Source organism: Bubalus kerabau, chromosome 1, assembly GCF_029407905.1.
Source record: "Bubalus kerabau isolate K-KA32 ecotype Philippines breed swamp buffalo chromosome 1, PCC_UOA_SB_1v2, whole genome shotgun sequence".
NCBI lineage: Eukaryota > Metazoa > Chordata > Mammalia > Artiodactyla > Bovidae > Bubalus > Bubalus kerabau.
Genome location: NC_073624.1, coordinates 26,378,870 through 26,396,529, shown reverse-complemented (window position 1 = coordinate 26,396,529; position 17,660 = coordinate 26,378,870). Strand labels below are relative to the sequence as shown.

General features: G+C 40.1%; 1 long non-coding RNA gene across 1 annotated transcript; it reads left to right on the top strand.

The window, feature by feature from the left end:
• The first annotated feature begins 6,734 nt into the window (after positions 1–6,734).
• On the top strand, positions 6,735–8,695 carry LOC129641422 (uncharacterized). The gene is made up of 2 exons (XR_008709322.1): positions 6,735–7,599; positions 8,186–8,695. It is a non-coding gene; the product is annotated as an uncharacterized LOC129641422 (long non-coding RNA).
• Positions 8,696–17,660: the final 8,965 nt, after the last annotated feature.

Here is a 17,660-nt window from a genome sequence, read left to right as displayed (position 1 = left end):
GTCCCTGACCACATGACCACTTTGTGCAAAACCCCATTTGTCAAGGAGAGGGATATCTGAGGAAAAATGATGCCTAATATCTATAGAATGGGTCATCTTTTCTGCCTTATTTTAAATGTACTCTTTTGCTGAGGTTGTTCTTAGGTGATATTCACAAGGAATACAAATATCTCCATACTCTGTGCTCATTTGGAGGGGTCCATTCACATACCTCTACCCCAAACTGCTGTGTCATCAGTCTTCAAATTCTGTTTTGTCCCTGACCATCCAGCCAGATACCAGCAAATGCCCATTAATAAATATAGATCCATACTTCTAACCAACTCTTTGGTCCTGATACAGTAGACAACTGAATGTACCAGTTGAAATCCCACCAAATGAGGTTTTTCCTTCACCCATATTCTTCAAGTCTACTCCAGAGTGTGACTGTGGTACTGTAGCCATCCAGTTTCAAATGATGCCAGTATATAATTCAGAACCATCTTTAATCCAGGCCCACCCGAATTTTTCTTAGTTATAGGAAGTCCCCATGTATTCACAGGTGCAAAAGAGAGAAGAAGTGTAGCAGAAAACAGAAGCAGACTCATACAACTTACTACTTCCAGTACGAATTTCTCAAGACCGATCTATACTGATGATAGAATGCTGCTATGCATACTTAATTTTATGCTTCTATGTATCGTACAATACTCAGTTCATGACAGGCAACTGAGGTTACATGGTAACTTAGTGGCTTGTGGTCAAGCTGTCAGTCTGTATTAGGACCTATAGTGGGACAGAAGCTATTTCTCAAAGGACAGTAGTCATCCACAGAAGATAGTGTACTTCTGCCTCAAAATCCTATAGGAGTCAGCCAGAGGCTCCATATAGTAGCCCTATCTACCAAAGAAAGCACAAGCATAATCATATCTGCTGAGTTATATGGCCCAAATGACAGAACAGATTGTGCAGAAGACTAGATCTGATGCTGAGGTTCTTCCAGGATCCATATCAAACCAGCAGGCTTTGGGTTATCCAGTAAGTGCATCATCAGTTCAGTTCAGTTCACTCAGTCGTGTCAGACTCTTTGTGACCCCATGAATCACAGCACGCCAGGCCTCCCTGTCCATCACCAACTCCCAGAGTTCACTCAAACTCACGTCCATCAAGTCAGTGATGCCCTCCAGCCATCTCATCCTCTGTCATTCCCTTCTCCCCCTGCCCCCAATCCCTCCCAGCATCAGAGTCTTTTCCAATAAGTCAACTCTTCGCATGAGGTGGCCAAAGTACTGGACTTTCAGCTTTAGCATCATTCCTTCCAAAGAAATCCCAGGGCTCATCTCCTTTAGAATGGACTGGTTGGATCTCCTTGCAGTCCAAGGGACTCTCAAGAGTCTTCTCCAACACCATAGTTCAAAAGCATCAATTCTTCAGCGCTCAGCTTTCTTCACAGTCCAACTCTCACATCCATACATGACCACTGAAAAAACCATAGCCTTGACTAGACAGACCTTTGTTGGCAAAGTAATGTCTCTCTTTTTCAATATGCTATCTAGGTTGGTCATAACTTTCCTTCCAAGGAATAAGCATCTTTTAGTAGTAGCTTAACTTGTCTCTAAAATCCAAAGCGACACAAAAGGCATCCTGTCCCTTTCTTACTAGTAGAAGGGATCAAATGAAACAACTTGCACTTTATTTTGGAAGGGACACCTTCCAAGCCCATTCCGTGGATCATTGGACCCTATTAAGCAAACAATTCAGGAAAGGTCGTTACTGGTCCTTCAGACAAAAGAAAAGTAACTAACAAAGACAATACAAAAGGCTGTTTCTGATGCAAAAGATGCTTCATAAAATGTGGGTTCTTAGCCTAATTGGAGTCTTCTCTATGTTCCAGCCCCAATTCTCTCACTCCTCCTAATCAAAGTGCTAACATTAATAAAGAGACCATTTGATGTTATAATTTTAATCTGCATTGTAACTTAGCCACTCACACATCTAGACTTTGGACTTGGTCAGAAACCTTGACACTTTGCAGATAAAAGAGATAGAGGTTTATTTTAGGGCAGTCATAGAAGCCATCTTGTTCCTTATCTGGATATAAAGCTGGAAATTTAAGGTTCTGAATTGATAATTTTTGTTCTTCAAGTTCTACAGTGCCTCTGGAAGCAATCAGCCAACACTATTGTTTTTCCCATGAGATAATCTATGGTAACAGCTATTTCTATAGGCCATTGATTGCTCATGACAATGTGTTATAATTTAAGTATCTTGCCCACTTCATGCAATAGGCTACCATTTTATTACTGGCAACAGGGTCCTTAATCCCAAATTTAGGCAGATCAGAGAATCAGTTCAAAAGTCCCATCATTTTGTTTCTGTTCCCTGGAACCAATTGTTAGTACCAATAGAAATATCAGTTAGTATTAAATAAGAGAAGTTAAGATCTAAATGAGTCTTGTGAAGTAAGAGATTCTATATGATTTAAACCTTCTACACGTGTAGTAGAAGCTAGCAAAATAACAGCTAGAGAAGGCTAGTTGAAGGAACAGAGAAGGAGTCACTAACTAACTTCTCTGAAAAGTAAGGGTTGTATAGCTGCCTAAGTGGGACTGCAAAGGGAAAGCTATTGCCTCTGTGTAGTTAGCTATGGCTTCTGTGTCCTAACCAAGTGTCTGTTGCTCATCAACAGGTTTCACAGATAGGAAGACAAGGTGAAGTGAAGGAGAGTGAGGACCATCTGGAAGTTGACAAGGTCAATATTTGACCTCTTTGTTCACCAATTTTGACTAAGATGACCTTTAGAGAGCAATGGCCAGTGCTTCACTTCAGGCTTCTGAAGTACATTTCAAATGGTATTAATAAAAAAGAAACCTGTATTTTAAAACATTTTATCAGCATATTTGACTAATAGGCAAGATAAAAATCCTATAACCTTTAGCTTGAGAGGAGCTTAAGAAGGTATATATGCCATGGGTGAGTCTTTGGTGGGTGGATAAAGAATAGAGATAAAAAACGTTATATTTCAAGGAGCAAAAATCAAATTGACATCAGATTTCTCCTCTGTTGTATTAATACCAAATACTTAATTGAGCAATATCATAATAGTTTTGAGAGGGGAAAGGATGGGACATTAGAATTTGTTTAAATTGTCTTTAATGTAAAAAAGTAAATAACAAATTTATTCTTAGATACTCAAAAGTTCAGAAAATATATGACCTATGTGTCCTTTTAGAAAAGCTACTGACAGTTATAGGCCTATTTACCTAAGAGATTAACCAAAATTAATACCTCCAAAATTAGAAGGTTTGGGTATTAGTTAAGCAGATTTGTTTAAAGGAACTATAGGCACAGCACACAACTCCCAACAAAAATTCTGAGAATAATAATTTAAGAAGCCACTCTGAATTGACTTTACCACACTAATGATCTTGCAAGAATGCAAAAGTGTGGATGTCTCCTTCTCAGAGAAAATTGGACAAAATGTAAAAGCAAGCAGTCTCATTATAAATATTATTTTCCTTTAGGTTTTGACCAAAAAAAAATATTTCTTAGGTAGTCTCACCCTCAATCAAAGTACACATTTATTTTTAGTATTTCAATTAAATAAGGAGACAATTATAAGCTATTAAACCCCAGTATAATTTCTGTAAGAAAATACATCAAAATAATGATGAAATTTAATTGAAGTGATGGTACTTTGATTGAGTTTTGTCTTTTTATTTGGAATTATTTTCCAAATTGTCTTCAAAAGCAAGTATAAATTTGTTAATTGTAGGAGTTTGCTTCCCAGTAAGATGTAGCCAGTCTCGCAATGCCTAATCTCAAAGTCCTACTAGAGGAATGGATATGCTATACACACAGGAGACAACTCCAAGTTTCACGCTCAAGATACTTGAAAACTGAGGCGAACTCAAACAAAATAAATTTGTAATAATCCGAACCCAACAGTGGGCTTCCCTGGTGGCTCAGAGGTTAAAGCATCTACCTGCGTCTGCCCACAATGCAGGAGACCTGGGTTCAATCCCTGGGTAGGGAAGATCCCCTGGAGAAGGAAATGGCAACCCACTCCAGTATTCTTGCCTGGAGAATCCTATGGAAGGAGGAGCCTGGTGGGCTACAGTCCACGGGGTAGTAAAGAGTCAGACACAACTGAGCGACTTCACTTTCACTTTAAACCCAACTGAGCATAATCCCAATTGGATCAAACCAATGCCTCTCAATCTAACTTCCTGACAGTGGAAAAGATACGAACTCTCTGGGATAAAAACAATATTTCAGTTCCCATAAGTTTTTGGATATACAATATTCAACATACAATTTTTTAAAAATGAGACTTGCAAATATGAAGGAAAGATATAGCCTTTAAAAACAGACCTCTAGATTACCCAGATAATGCATATATCCAAAGAAAAACATGATCTGAAAGGATACATGCACCTCAATGTTCATTGCAGCACTGTTTACAACAGCCAAGACATGATAGCAACTGAAATGTCCATCAATGAGGAATGGATAAAGAAGATGTGGTACATCTATATGATGGGATATTACTCAGCCAGTAAAAAGAATGAAGTAATGCCATTTGCAGCAACATGAATGGACTTAGAAATTGTCATGCTGAGTGAAGTAAGTCAGACAGAGAAAGACAAATATTGTATGATATCAGTAAAGTACCTACTACATTCCATTTATTGAAGGTTTCCAGTGTGCCTAGTATGTGCCAGGTATTTTAAATATTTTTTGTCATGTAATCTTTACAACCCTGGTAGGCAGACATACTCTTCATAGTGGAGGATATTACAGATCAGAGACATTACCTGAAAAAGTTAGTAAGTAGTAGGAATGAGATTTAAATACTTGACTCAGTATACCATAATCTTTTCAATACAACTGAGATCTCCAATTAGGAAACAAATAGGGACTAGTATAAAGCTAATATTAAAAAAAAAAAAAAAAGCCTCAGGCCCCACCCTAGAATGTTAAACCCAAAACTCTCTGCTAACTGGTAACCTCCACATTTCAAACTCCATAGTCCAAATTACAGAGGAAGCTAGGGTGTTTGTCTTAGATGTTTACAATCACATTTTTAACTGGTCATCTCATAGGATGTAAACTAGCTTCCCTCCAATCACATACCTACCCTCATCTAATCACTGATCTGGAATGCAATTCAAGGTAGCTTCCCTGAGCAGGGCTTGAGTTAAAAGATGACAGTGGGGTGGGTAGGGGGAACTTCTCTGGTGGTCCAGTGGCCAAGATCCTGCACTCCCAATCCAGAGAGCCCAGGTTCAATCCCTGGTCATGGAACTAGAGCCCACATGCCACAACTAAGCGTTTGAGTGTCATCACTAAAGATCCTGCATGCCACAACTAAAGATTGGTTTAAAAACCAATTATTAGACATAGTGGAGGAAACATGAAATGTTACTGCATAAATTAAAGTTAGGCTCAGCTAGTTTTGTTAGTGATGAAAAATCAATAATACTGACACTTTTTAAAGATACAAGTTTATTTCTCTCATACATAAAACATAGGCAATTCAGGGCTGTCACACCCCATCATTATGTAAGGAATGCAGGCTCCTTTTAAATTGTTTCTCCTTCTATCTGAGAGCAACACCATCCTGAGCATGGACCTTGTGCCTCATGCGACCAAAATGGCTGCTTGCATGCTGGACATTATGCCCACATTTATCTTGTGAGAAATTTCCTTGATGCAACAGTAAACTCTAAGTACACTAACATGCAAGCTATCATAGAGGTTTTGGGACAAAAAGGTCTGCAGATGAAATGAAGATGCTCAAATTATGTGGCTTATTAAATCAATTTATAACACAGAATGAGAAAACAAGGAAAAAGAAACAAGGATAATAGTTTCATACACTTAGGATGCAAGTAGATGGAATCACCACATTAACTGAATCCTTGATTACATAATGTTTATATATTCTCTTTTTCTCTCTACTACATCACTCTTCCCCTTTGATGGTATGATTTTGATAAGCAGAACTAGGATTTGAGCAAGGGAGTTTGGCAGACAGGTTTCTGGAACCAACAAACTTATATGTTCTATCAACAAGAGGCAGGGATGAGTATGCCTGGCTGCAAGTGTAGCTCCCTAATTAGCTTACTGGACAATTATGAGTGTTATCTATGCTTGTAGGGTAGAACGTGTGTGAGGCCAAAATGGTACTGTGATAAATATCACTAATGAGTAGCTGTATTCCTTTTCTAATGCTGTGTCACAAATTATCACCAATTTGGCAGCTTAAAACAACACCCATTTAGTAGTCACAGCTCTGGATACTAGAGGTTCTGCATGACTAGTTTCTCTGCTCAAGGCATTGCAAGGCAGAAACCAAGATTCATCTGGGCTGAGTTCTTATCTGAGGTTCTGTGGATGAATCCACTTCCAAGCTCATTCCTCCTGTTGACTGAATTCAGTTGCTGAAGTTGCAGGACTGGGGTTCCCTTTCCTCACTGGCTGTGAACTAGGGGCTGCTCTTAATTCCATGAGGCTGCTGATCTTCCCTGCCCTGTGGCCCCCTCCGTCTTCAAGGCAAGAACAGTGCATCAGCTCCTCATGTTTTGAATCTCTAGCTCTCTGTCTCTGATCTTTATGCCTATATTTACAGCCTTCTTAAACTTAGGTCAGGCCCACCTGGATAATCCCCCTATAATAAGATAAACGGATTTAGGATCTCAAATACATCTGCAAAATCCCTTCACAATAACACCTAAATTAATGTTTGATGAATAACTAAGTGAAGGAGCAGCAGCAGCAGCACAGGAGAAGGCAATGGCAACCCACTCCAGTACTCTTGTCTGGAGGATCCCATGGGTGGAGGAGCCTGGTAGGTTGCAGTCCATGGGGTCGATAAGAGTCAGACACGACTGAGCGACTTCACTTTCACTTTTCACTTTCATGCATTGGAGAAGGAAATGGCAACCCACTCCAATATTCTTGCCTTGAGAATCCCAGGGAAGAGGGAGCCTGGTGGGCTGCCGCCTATGAGGTCGCACAGAGTCAGACACGACTGAAGCGACTTAGCAGCAGCAGCAGCAGAAGTAAAGGTGTATATACACTGGGGGCCAGAAATTTAGAGGACCATTTTACAGTTCTTCCTACCACAGCAGCTGCTGTTAGCCCAAAGATATACCTGTACCTTGTGATTCAACTTTTACCCCTTTCTACCTATGAAAATTCTTGTTTGTCCTGTCATATACTTCATTTATTATATGTAACTTAAACATGTTTTACAGATTACTTACTTAAAATATGTATTTAACACATTTTATGAAATTTGCCTACATCTCATAAGCTATCTGCCTACACATATCTATAGCTAACACCCTCCATGAGTTTCACCTTTATTTTATAGCTTACCCAGTATCTAGACTTAGTACTTCTTATGAGTTTCAAATATCTCATTTATTTGCTTTATCCTGAATGGAAGAATTGAATATTCTCAAATAAGACAGCACACATACATTCTTTCAGTCAGCAAGTAAAGAAAGAAGTGAAAAGGGTATGTCCCAACCACCCCCACTTAAGGAATTTCACAAACATTTCTGCTTACGTTTCGCAGGTCAGAACTGAGTCATGTGAACATACAATCAGGTAGATGGCTTCCCCTACCCCTCTCTCTAATTTCCTCTTAATTGTTCATGGATCATTATGCCTTGCCAATTAAACCCTTAGCAATACTGGTGGTTTAGCCACTATGATGTCCAACTCTTGCAGCCCCATGGACAGTAGTCTGCCAGGCTCCTTTGTCCATGGGATTTCCTAGGCAAGAATACTGGAGTGGGTTTGCCATTTTCTTCCCAACCCAGGGATCAAACCCAGGTCTCCTGCATTACAGGCACTCTCCTGTATTGCAGGCAGGTTCCTTATCAACTGAGCCACCAGGGAAGCCCTAGCTGATGAGTTAGCGATGGTGAAGTCAAGTCCAGGTGATAAATGGAAATGATGGTCTTCTTCACTGCCACCATTGTTACTTTGCTTATGGATGCATTGAGCAAGAACAAGGTCGAGGGTGATTGACAACCATAATGTGGGTCATATCATCCAACTAATAACTAGCCATCATATTTTAAGCAAGGGCTATCAGAATGAACTCAGAATTTGACTGAAGCCATTGGGCAACAAATTCATATATCTTATTATGAATATATAATATATCTTATCATTTTCCTATTTTTAGGAGATCCAACCAGTCCATCCTAAAGGAGATCAGTCCTGGGTTTTCAGTGGAAGGACTGATGTTGAAGCTGAAACTCCAATACTTTGGCTGCCTCATGCGAAGAGTTGACTCATTGGAAAAGACCCTGATGCTGGGAAGGATTGGGGGCAGGAGGAGAAGGGGACAACAGAGGATGAGATGGCTGGACGGCATCACCGACTCAATGGACATGAATTTGAATGAACTCCGGGAGTTGGTGATGGACAGGAAGGCCTGGCGTGCTGCGGTTCATGGGGTTGCAAAGAGTCAGACACGACTGAGCGACTGAACTGAACTGAAAGCCCATATTCTGATAAGTGAAATTAGTGATGTCCTGGGTCCTAAGAACTTGATATATTAGGTCAGGCCAATATCCAAAAGTTTGCCATTTGCCCTCTCCCAGTGTGTGATGTTATATCATTCTTTCTGTGGGATTTCTCATCTCCCATTATTCAGATATTTTACTTTTATAAACTTTTTTAAGCCCGAGAACTGCCTTAGTGCCTATAATTCTATTGTCATGGCTTAAATCAGTTTTTGTTACATCCAGTGTCTTTTTGAAATATACATTTAGCAACATCTTAGTAAGCTGGTTGTCAAATTTTCTTGCAAATTCCACTGCTGCTGCTGCTGCTAAGTCACTTCAGTCGTGTCGGACTCTGATTGACCCCATAGATGGCAGCCCACCAGGCTCCTCCGTCCATGGGATTTTCCAGGCAAGAGTACTAGAGTGGGGTGCCATTGCCTTCTCCAAAATTCCACTGCAGTGAAGCTAAAACCATTGACTTCTGAAGTGAAGCATCTTTTGGCAGAATTCATAGTACACTGTCTAAATAGCTACTGCCTTTCTTTTAACCTCTGCAATTGCTATGCCTAGATCACTTGGTTGTTGTTCAGTCACTACATCATATGTGATTCTTTGGAACCCCATAGACTGCAGCACACCAGGCCCCTCTATCCTTCACTGTCTCCTGGAGTTTGCTTAAATTCATGTCCATTGAGTCGGTGATGCTATCTAACCATCTCATCCTCTGCTGCCCCCATCTCCTTTTGTCTTCAATCTTTCCCAGCATCAGGGTCTTTTGCAATGAGTAAGCTCTTCTATACCTGTTTTATTTCCTTAAATAGTTGCCACTTGGGCCTGGCTAACCCCAATTTCTTCCAACACTATAGTTACCCAAAATTGTATTTTGTTTTCTGCCTCTATATCAGTTGGTATGGAAAATTAGCTTTCAAAGCCTATTTTCAGCTTTTTCAGTTTATCATTTCAACAATGTGTTCAGGACCTTGTGCTTAAGAATTCCCTGGGAGATCTGAGTGAAAATTCAGACTCTTCAGCTGATCTCAGTCCTACAGAATCAGAGTATCTGAGTACAAGGCCAGGAATCTTCATTTTAACAAGCTTCTTAGCTAAGTCTTGTGTAAAATAAGAATCGCTGCCTGGTTGGCCTTCTCTTATCAATTGAATCCTAATGGCTACAGAGATGGGTGAATAATCAAACCTTGATGGATAAATTTGATGGGGCAGTGAAGAACTAGTATAATATTCCTTCTTGGGGAAGAATTTATTTTGCCTCTCAACATAAAACCAGATAAATAAAGTGGGGCAAAAGAGTTAATGTATTTATCCAAGATCACAAAGATAGAAGGAGTTAAGCTGCTTCTTATGCTCCTGTTCTATGCTGAAAGGCATAAGATCTTGGAGTAGACCATAGAATAAATAACCTGAAAACATACAACTAAACTATAATTGAGTGAAACAGGCAAAAGTAGATTTTGTATATTACACACACACTGTTGTTTTAAAGTCGCTCAGTCGTGTCAGAGTCTTTGCAATCCCATGGACTGTAGCCTGCCAGGCTCCTCTGTCCATGGAATTCTCCAGGCAAGAATACCGGAGTGGGTTGCCATTTCCTTCTCCATTATACAGGCATAAATAAACGTTTAAAATTATTCATAATTATTTTTGGGGAGACCTGGAATGTGGAAGTTATGTTAGAACTTGATCCACTTCAAACTCCATTTCTCCATTTTTAGAAGCTCAGCTACAAGTGTTCCTATTGAAGAAATATTACCATTTATTTGCTTAGAAAGAAATTAAAGGTGATAGAATTCTTGCTTTTGCTAATAAATTAAGGAAAAATTCTCAGTGAAGATAGAACATGTGGCTGTTGCTCTAGGCCATTACCCACACCCACTCTGTTACCAAACAACAGTTACCATGGGACTGTTAGTGGTCCTGCTAGCCATTGGTCAGCACAGCAGTGGGCCCCTCCCACAAGCAACCAACTGTCAAGGAGTGACCGTTAGTCATCCTGCTCAGCCATTGGTCAGCACAGCAGTGGGCCCCTCCCACAAGCAACCAACTGTCAAGGAGTGACCATTAGTCAGGTGCCCAGGCAACCATCTGTCACAGAGCCAACCCATTAGTGGTCCTGCTCAGCTATGGGGGGCCCCAGGCCCCACCCACCCCACCCACAAACAACCAACTGTCAAGGAGTGACTGTTAGTGGTCCTGCTCGGCTATTGGTCAGTGCTGCAGTGGGCCTGCCCACAAGCAACCAACTGTCAAGGAGCAATAGGTGGTGAGGGGATTCGGACAAGAATCTGTGGAGTGGTGGTTGGCAGGTGGAGAGTGAGATAAAAGGCAGAGCCCTGTCTTCTCCCCAGGGGCTCTCCAGCTCACCTGGCCTTGAGTGAGTGGTGAGCTGAGGGCCCAGGGAGCAGGCTGGGGACTATGTCCTGAAAGTCTTCAGAGCCCCTGCCAAGGCCGCCTACTGGCCAGCCCAAGGCCTTGAGGTGGCAGTGAACCTCTTCCCCATCCCCACCTCTGTGACCTCACAGCTACCTCTGTGACCTCACAGCTATCTTTCTGGGACACAGTCTATGGGACCTGCCCTTGCCATATGAGGGCCTGAAAAGTCTAAGGGTCAGCTGGGTCCTGGGTGCCTGGCTCCCTCAACAATGATGATGATGGCTGGGCAGGGTCTGGGGACCTGGCCCTGAGGGAGCCTCCAGCTGAGGTCTGCCTCCTCTTAGCCAGGACCGGGACTTGGAGGGTGGAAGTCATGCCTGGGGACCTGGCCCTTTCTTGTCAGAACAGAGAATAATTGTTTGGTAGAGATTTATAGGAACATCCTTATCTGACCATGACCTGACCTCCAGAACAAAGGCTTTCACCACGCACCTCCCTCAACTTTCCTAGAAGAGGGCTTTGCTGAAAGCTTTTGGGGAATCTGGGTTTTTAAGACATGAGCCACTCATCTCCTTGCATGGCCCTCAATAAACTTTTCTCTGTTTTGAACTCCAGTGTTTAGGTGTTATTTGGCCTCACTGTGCACTTGTTACAAGGCCTTGTGTTTTGGTAACAAAAGCAATTTTAGGTCACCTACAGAATCCCCTGACTTGGGATCCCAGCAATATACAAAAATGTGGCAGAAGTAACTAAGAAATAAATGAAAGTCTAGAGAGGAAGTAAATTTGAACTAATTTTTTTTCATACTTTACTTACATTCTCCTTGTTAAAAAATGTATCTAAAAATTGGAGCTAAAGAAAAAGGATGATTGAATGTTCTTTCAGTGTTATATTTCATCCTGTAAACAGGTTCTCCCTAGTTCTAGGATTAAGTACTATGGTTTAAGACTGTAAAGGTACATATCACCTTGTAGATTTTTTTCCTCGCAGATATATGAGTAATAAATGGGAAGAGATATCATCATAGGTTATATTAGTCTTATTGGATTTTGATCACTTTTGTCCAAATTTATTTTTGTATGTCTTTCTTGAGGGCTTATTTTATAGTCCTTAGTTTCTCTAATTCTCCTTTAAATCAGCTTTACAATCCTGCTAGTTCCCTCAGAATGAAATAAATTGTTGAGGGTGTCATTATATATGTGTTTCAGTCATTTTAAACTTTATAGAAATAAAATTTAACTTTCACAGTTATGGAAGTTGTTCCACCTAGATGCCAACCTGTACTCACCCAGCTAGAGCCAGTGAAACTGCCTTGTTCAGGAAGTACATCTCATGGAATACTTAAGGCATTACTCTTTTTGGTCTTTGGAGTGAATTCCAGGCAGCAATATAATTTTACTTAAGCTGACCTCTTCTGTATCTCCTTTTTTGTTTCTAGTTCTTGGTCAGGTTTGGTCCCAGTTCTGATGTGCACATAACTGTTCCCATTGGTAGCAGCAAGGACTGGAAATCTGGTTTTATGATCTGAATCATTGGTGATTTCTGTTGATCTGGTGGGATTCTACTCTCTGTTTAATGAGATGTGGCAGAGTATTTTGGCTTTTTTGTCATTTTTCTTGCTTATTTGACAATTTATGAATCGAAATGAATTAAGCAAATGTTTTGTGCCCACTGGAGAGAATAAAAGAATCTTTGGATGTCTAGACAGGTGAGTTTTGTGTTCTGGGTTTACTTTTTACCCATGGATAAGGTTGTACAACAGAATCTTTGAACTCTCAGTGTGTCTTTGTGTCTGTTATTTAAAATAGCAAATGCATTGTACTTCCCTGATGGTCTAGTGGTTAAGATTCCGAGCTTGCACTGCAGGGGAACCTGGATTCAATCCCTGGTCAGGAACTAAGATCCTGCATGCTGCACTGTGGGGCCAAAAAAAAAGCAAAACAAAACATAGCATATCCATCCCATTGCATTAGAAAGAGGTAGTGCATTACTTTTGGAGTATGTTCACAAAAACAAATTAAATAGCCTTTACATTAAAGGAGCTCCAGTTTTGTTGGTTTATACACACTAAAAAAAAAAAATCTTACAATCTATAAAGAAGATAAGAATTCCAGGGGAAAACCCCTGAATTTCTAAGGTTCTCAATGTGCTGGCCTTTTCAGAAGAAACAAATCTTCTCATTAAAAACTTCTAACTCAGATGAATTTAGATATAAAAATCAAGTTCACAGGACTATGGTGAATCCTTGGACAAATAGGACTAGTCTGATAGATAAGGTTCAAAAAAATAAATAAAAACTGTATCTTCCTGATTTAATTAGTGAAGAATAAGCTATAAAAATTTAATATCATGAAATATATATTCAATTAAATTGAATTATAATTCTAATAAACTTTCTCATATCAATAGTAATTATGTTCCATTAACACATCAACTTAAAATCCTTAATTTCAAGATGCTAATATTGGCTAAAGTTTCATTTCTGATTACCTGAAAAATTTCTAAATATGATAGAATACTGAAAATTGGTCATTATATATTAAGTATGTTATATATATAAAATATACATTTATTTTTATATATACTATACTTTTTTATAATAAGACTCTTTAAAATTATTTATTTTAAATGTATGTATTTATTTTTTATTTGGAGGCTAATTACTTCACAATATTCTATTGGTTTTGCCATACATTGACATGAATCCATCACAGGTGTACATATGTTCCCCATCCTGAACCCCCTCTCACCTCCCTCCCCATCTCATCCCTCTGGGTCATCCCAGTGCACCAGCCCTGAGCACCCTGTATCATGCATCGAACCTGGACTGGCGATCCATTTCACATACGATAATATACATGTTTCAATGTACAAGGGTTATCATTACCATCATTCTAAATTCCATATATATGCATTTAGTATACTAGTATACTGTATTGGTGTTTTTCTTTCTGGCTTACTTCACTCTGTATAATAGGTTCCAGTTTCATCCACCTCATTAGAACTGATTCAAATGTATTCTTTTTAATGGCTGAGTAATACTCCATTGTGTACATGTACCACAGCTTTCTTATCCATTCGTCTGCTGATGGACACCTATGTTGCTTCCATGTCCTGGCTATTATAAACAGTGCTGTTATGAACATTGGGGTACACACATCTCTCTCAATTCTGGTTTCCTTGGTGTGTACGCCCAGCAGAGGGATTGCTGGGTCATATGGTGGTTCTATTTCCAGTTTTTTAAGGAATCTCCACACAGTTCTCCATAGTGGCTGTACTGGTTTGCATTCCCACCAACAGTGTAAGAGGGTTCCCTTTTCTCCACACCCTCGCCAGCATTTATTGCTTGTAGACTTTTGGATAGCAGCCATTCTGACTGGTGTGAAATGATACCTCATTGTGGTTTTGATTTGCATTTCTCTGATAATAAGTGATGTTGACCATCCTTTCATGTGTTTGTTAGCCATCTGTATGTCTTCTTTGGAGAAATGTCTGTTTAGTTCTTTGGCTCATTTTTTGATTGGGTCATTTATTTTTCTGGAATTGAGCTACAGGAGTTGCTTGTATATTTTTGCGATTAATTCTTTGTCAGTTGCTTCATTTGCTATTATTTTCTCCCATTCTGAGCACTGTCTTTTCACCTTGCTTACAGTTTTCCTGGGGTTTCTTTGGAAGGAATGATGCTGAGGCTGAAACTCCAGTACTTTGGCCACCTCATGCAAAGAGTTGACTCATTGGAAAAGACTCTGATGCTGGGAGGGATTGGGGGCAAGAGAAGGGGACGACAGGATGAGATGGCTAGATGGCATCACTGACTCGATGGACGTGAGTCTGAGTGAATTCCGGAAGTTGGTGATGGACAGGGAGGCCTGGCGTGCTGCGATTCATGGGGTCGCAAAGAGTCGGACATGACTGAGCGACTGATCTGATCTGATCTGAGAGTTTCCTTTGTTGTGCAAAAGCTTTTAATTTTAATAAAGTCCCATTTGTTTATTTTTGCTTTTATTTCCAATATTCTAGGAGGTGGGTATAGAGGATCCTGCTGTGATTTATGTCAGAAAGTGTTTTGCCTATGTTCTCCTCTAGGAGTTTTATAGTTTCTGGCCTTACGTTTAGATCTTTAATCCATTTTGAGTTTATTTTTGTGTATGGTGTTAGAAAGTGTTCCAGTTTCATTTTTTTACAAGTCATTGACCAGTTTTCCCAGCACCGCTTGTTAAAGAGATTACCTTTTCTCCATTGTATATTCTTGCCTCCTTCATCAAAGATAAGGTGTCCATAGGTGCGTGGATTTATCTCTGGGCTTTCTATTTTGTTCCATTAATCTATATTTCTGTTTTTGTGCCAGTACCATACTGTTTTGATGACTGTGGCTTTGCAGTAGAGCCTGAAGTCAGGCAGGTTGATTCCTCCAGTTCCATTCTTCTTTCTCAAGATTGCTTTGGCTATTCAAGTTTTTTTGTATTTCCATACAAATTGTGAAATTATTTGTTCTAGTTCTGAGAAAAATACCATTGGTAGCTTGATAGGGATTGCATTGAATCTATAGATTGCTTTGGGTAGTATACTCATTTTCACTATATTGATTCTTCATTTCATGAACACAGTGTATTTCTCCATCTATTTGCATCCTCTTTGATTTCTTTCACCAGTGTTTTATAGTTTTCTATATATAGGTCTTTTGTTTCTTTAAGTTCAGTTCAGTTGCTGAGTCGTGTCCAACTCTTTGCAACCCCATGAATTGCAGCACCGCCCGGCCTCCCTGTCCATCACCATCTCCTGGAGTTCACTCAAACTCACATCCATTGAGTCGGTGATGCCATCCAGCCATCTCATTCTCTGTCATCCCCTTTTCCTCCTGTCCCCAATCCCTCCCAGCATCAGAGTCTTTTCCAATGAGTCAACTCTTCGCATGAGGTGGCCAAAGTACTGGACTTTCAGCTTTAGCATCATTCCTTCCAAAGAAATCCCAGGGCCGATCTCCTTTACAATGGACTGGTTGGATCTCCTTGCAGTCCAAGGGACTCTCAGGGGTCTTCTCCAACACCACAGTTCAAAGGCATCAATTCTTCAGTGCTCAGTCTTCTTCACAGTCCAACTCTCACATCCGTACATGACCACTGGAAAAACCATAGCCTTGACTAGGTGGACCTTTGCAGGCAATGTAACGTCTCTGTTTTCAATATGCTATCTAGGTTGGTCATAACTTTTCTTCCAAGGAATAAACGTCTTTTAATTTCATGGCTGCAGTCACCATCTTCAGTGATTTTGGAGCCCCCCAAAATAAAGTCTGACACTGTTTCCAGTATTTCCCCATCTATTTCCCATAAAGTGATGAGACCAGATGCCATGATCTTAGTTTTCTGAATGTTGAGCTTTAAGCCAACTTTTTCACTCTCCTCTTTCACTTTCATCAAGAGGCTTTTTAGTTCCTCTTCACTTTCTGCCATAAGGGTGGTGTCATCTGCATATCTGAGCTTATTGATATTTCTCCCAGCAATCTTGATTCCAGCTTGTGCTTCTTCCAGCCCAGCGTTTCTTATGATGTACTCTGCATAGAAGTCAAATAAGCAGGGTAACAATATACAGCCCTGATGTACTCCTTTTCCTATTTGGAACCAGTCTGTTGTTCCATGTCCATGAACTGCAGCACACCAGGCCTCCCTAACCATCACCAACTGCCGGAATCTACCCAAACCCATGTCCATTGAGTTGGTGATGCCATCCAACCATCTCATGTCCAGTTCTAACTGTTGCTTCCTGACCTGCACACAGGTTTCTCAAGAGGCAGTTCAGGTGGTCTGGTATTCCCATCTCTTTCAGAATTTTCCACAGTTTATTGTGATCCACACAGTCAAAGGCTTTGGCATAGTCAATAAAGCAGAAATAGATGTTTTTCTGGAACTCTTGCTTTTTCCATGATCCAGCGGGTGTTGGCATTTTGATCTCTGGTTCCTCTGCCTTTTCTAAAACCAGCTTGAACATCAGGAAGTTCACGGTTCATGTACTGCTGAAGCCTGGCTTGGAGAATTTTGAGCATTACTTTACTAGCGTGTGAGATGAGTGCAATTGTGCAGTAGTTTGAGCTTTCTTTGGCATTGCCTTTCTTTGGGATTGGAATGAATACTGACCTTTTCCAGTCCTGTGGCCACTGCTGAGTTTTCCAAATTTGCTGGCATATTGAGTGCAGCACTTTCAAAGATCATCTTTCAGGATTTGGAATAGCTCAACTGGAATTCCATCACCTCCACTAGCTTTGTTCGTAGTGATGCTTTCTAAGGCCCACTTGACTTCACATTCCAGGATGTCTGGCTCTAGGTCAGTGATCATAACATCATGATTATCTTGGTCATAAAGATCTTTTTGTACAGTTCTTCTGTGTATCCTTGCCACCTCTTCTTAATATCTTCTGCTTCTGTTAGGTCCATACCATTTCTGTCCTTTATTGAGTCCATCTTTGCATGAAATATTCCCTTGGTATCTCTAATTTTCTTGAAGAGATCTCTAAGTCTTTCCCTTTGTTTCTTTAGGTAGATATATTCATAATTTCAGGATGCTAATATTGGCTAGCTAAAGGTTCATCTGATTACCTGAAAAATTTATAAATATGATAGAACACTGAAAATTGGTCATTATATATTAATAGATATATTAAGTATGTTATATATATAAGGTATACATTTATTTTTATATATACTTTTCTTATGTTTATATGTTATTAAACAGCTGTCTGTAAGTGTTCATTTTTGCCACCTTAAGAAG